This window comes from Suncus etruscus, chromosome 4 (assembly GCF_024139225.1).
Source record: "Suncus etruscus isolate mSunEtr1 chromosome 4, mSunEtr1.pri.cur, whole genome shotgun sequence".
Lineage (NCBI taxonomy): Eukaryota > Metazoa > Chordata > Mammalia > Eulipotyphla > Soricidae > Suncus > Suncus etruscus.
This window is the reverse complement of record NC_064851.1, coordinates 155,492,783-155,496,663: the sequence shown is the minus strand read 5'-3', so window position 1 is coordinate 155,496,663 and position 3,881 is coordinate 155,492,783.

The window sequence follows — 3,881 nt, the reverse complement described above, 5'->3', positions numbered from 1 at the left end:
ATTTAGAAATAAAGAGATAGCAATATACCAGTTGCATTATTTAAACCAAATCAGAGCATTGTTCTCCAAATAGGAGTAATATATAAATACTGAAACCAAGGGGTTGGAAAGAAGCAGAGCTGGCTTCACTTAACTCAGTAACTCCATCACTCAGTAACTCTCTTCAGGAAGTATTACTTCTGACCCATTCAATTCTGGGTGTCACAGATCATAGGTTCTTATGGGAGCACACTTTTGCATTATACACAGCAAGGATTCCATTAAACTGAAGCTTTGGTTGCTCTTAATGCTTTGTATTTCTTGTACTTATGAATTGAAAGGTAAGAAAGAAGCTATCATCTTGGCAGGGTAAATTGTCCCTTATCTGCAGGTGGAAGTAGAACTGCTTTTATATAGTAGGGTGAGGGAGAAATCTTTTGGAATTCAAGTTACTTTGGTACTGCCTAAAAGTTTCTTGTTTACTTACTATTGACGACTGACATGCAGGACAGCTCTGGCTTAGAAAAGGTATGATTATTAGTAGCTCAGATTTCTCAGGAATAAAAATGTGAGTCATACCATAAATCTAAGACCTATAGAGGTGATAGCTAAGAGAATATTAGAATGAAGTGTGGAATAAGTGGAGGATGTTATGGCCCCAATTCTTGCTTTCAATCTATTCATTAGCGCTTTCTTCTAAGTTTCCGTTCTGGGATTCCTTTCAGGAATTCTGCAAGTGTCCTCCAGTACAAATTTATCTAAGATGTTTATTTTCTTATTTCATTGCTTTTTGTCTGTCATTATTTGTTGTCAGATTTTTATTCCCACCTTATAATCATTTTTTCCAGCATTCTTACATATGGTCCAGCAATTTTAACTTCTCTTACCACTTTAAAGCATCTAGGCAAGCATATAAATTCGTATGAATATATAATTATCATAAATACTTTGATGTAGGTTATTATTTTTTAGTTTTCTTCCTTTATTTAAACATCTTGATTACATATATGATTGTGATTAGGTTTCAGTCATTAAAGAACACCCCCTTCACCAGTGCAACAATCCCATCACCAATGTCCCAAATCTCCCTCCATCCCACCCCACCCCCACCTATACTCCAGACAGGCTTTCCAGTTCCCTCATTCATTCACATGATTATGGTAGTTCTCTGTGTAGTTATTTCTATAACTGCACTCACCACTCTTTGTGGTGACTTTCATGAAGTGAGCTGGAAGTTCCAGCCTTCCTCTCATTGTCTCTGAGGATTGTTGCAAAAACGACTTTTATTTTTCTTAAAACCCATAGATGAGTAAGACTATTCTGTGTGTCTCTCTCTCCCTCTGACTTATTTCACTCAGCATGATAGATCCCATGTACATCCATGTATAGGAAAATTTTATGACTTCATCTCTCCTGACGGCTGCATAATATTCCGTTGTGTATATGTACCACAGTTTCTTTAGCCATTCATCTGCTGAAGGGCATCTTGGTTGTTTCCAGAGCCTGGCTATTGTGAATAGTGCTGCAATAAATATATGTGTGAGGAAAAGGTTTTTGTATTGTATTCTTGTGTTCCTAGGGTATGTTCCTAGGAGTGGAATAGCTGGGTCGAATGGGAGCACAATTTCCAGATTTTGGAGGAATCTCCATATTGCTTTCCATAGAGGTTGGACTAGATGGCACTCCCACCAGCACTGGATAAGAGTTTCTTTCTCTCCACATCCCCGCTAGCACTGATTGTTCTCATTCTTTGTGATATATGCCAATCTCTGTGGTGTGAGATGGTATCTCATTGCTGTTTTGATTTGCATCTCCCTGATGATTAGTGACTAGGAGCATTTTTTTATGTCTTTTGGCCATTTGTATTTCTTTTTTTTTTTTTATCAAAGTGTCTGTTCATTTCTTCTCCCCATTTTTTGATGGGATTAGATTTTTTTTTTGTAAAGTTCTGTCATTGCCCTGTATATTTTGGATATTAACCCCTTATCTGAGGGTGTTGGGTGAATAGTTTCTTCCACTCAGTGGGTGGCTCTTGTATTCTGGGCACTATTTCTTTTGAGGTGCAGAAGCTTCTCAGCTTAATGTATCCCCATCTGTTGATCTCTACTTCCACTTGTTTGGAAAGTGCAGTTTCCTCCTTGAAGATGCCTGTAGTCTCAATGTCATGGAGTGTTTTTTACCAACGTGTTGTTCTACATACCTTATGGTATCAGGTCTGATATCAAGGTCTTTAATTTATTTGTATTTTACCTTTGTACATGATGTTAACTGGGGGTGTATGTTCACTTTTTTGCAAGTAGCTAACCAGTTCTGCCAGCACCACTTGTTGAAGAGGTTTCCCCTGCTCCACTTAGGATTTCTTGCTCCTTTGTCAAAAATTAGGTGATTATATGTCCAGGGAACATTGTCTGAGAACTCAAGCCTATTCCACTGATCTGAGGGTCTGTCTTTATTCCAATACCATGCTGTTTTGATAACTATTGCTTTGTAGTACAGTTTAAAGTTGGGGAAAGTAATGCCTCCCATACTCCTTTTCCCCAGGAGTGCTTTAACTATTTGAGGGTGTTTATTGTTCCAGATGAACTTCATAAGTGTTTGATCCACTTCTTTAAAGTATGTCATGGGTATTTTTAAGGGAATCACATTAAATCTATATAATGCTTTGGGGAGTATTGCCATTTTAATGATGTTAATCCTGCCAATCCATGAGCAGGGTATGTGTTTCCATTTCCGTGTGTCCTCTCTTATTTCTTGTAGCAGGGCTTTCTAGCTTTCTTTGTATAGGTCCTTCACGTCTTTGGTCAAGTTGACTCCAAGATATTTGAGTTTGTTTGGCACTAATGTGAATGGGATTGCCTTCTTGACTTCCTTCTCTTCCCTATCATTATTGGTGTGTAAAAAGGCCATTGATTTCTGTGTGTTAATTTTGTAGCCTGCCACCTTGCTATATGAGTCTATTGTTTCTAGAAGCTTTTGGTAGAGTCTTTAGGGTTTTCTAAGTAGAGTATCATGTGATCTGCAAATAATGAGAGCTTGACTTCTTCCTTTTCTATCTGGATTCCCTTGATATCTTTTTCTTGTCTGATCGCTATAGCAAGAACTTCCAGTACTATGTTGAAGAGGAGTGCTGTCTTGTACCAGAATTTAGAGGAAAGGCTTTTAGTTTTTCTCCATTGAGGATAATATTTGCCATTGGCTTGTGGGAGGTGCTTTAACTAGATGAGAAAGGTTCCTTCCATTCCCATCTTGCTGAGAGTTTTGATCAAGAATGGGTATTGGACCTTATCAAATGCTTTCTCTGCGTCTATTGATATGATCATGTGATTTTTATTTTCCTTCTTGTTGATGTTTTGTATGATGTTGATAGTTTTACGGATGTTAAACTATCCTTGCATTTCTGGGCTGAAACCTACTTGGTCATAGTGTATGATCTTCTTGATGATGCATTGGATCCTATTTGCCAGGATTTAGTTGAAGATCTTTGCATCAGCATTCATCAGGGATATTGGTCTGTAATTTTCTTTTTTGGCAGCATTCATCAGGGATATTGGTCTATAATTTTCTTTTTTGGCAGCATCTCTGTTTGCTTTTGCTATCAAGGTGATGTTGGCTTCATAAAAGCTGTTTGGGAGTGTTCCTGTTTTTTCAATTTTATGGAAGATCCTGCTAGAATTGGTAGTAGCTCCTCTTGAAAGATTTGAAAAAATTTATTAGGAAATCCATCTGGGCCTGGGCTTTTTTTTTTTTGACAGATGTTTGATTATAGTTTCAATTTCCTCAGTAGTGATGGGGGTGTTTAGATATGCTACATCCTCTTTACTTAAATGTGGAAGGTTATAAGTGTCCAATAATTTAACCATTTCTTCTAGGTTCTCATGTTTAGTAGCATAAAGTTTCTCAAA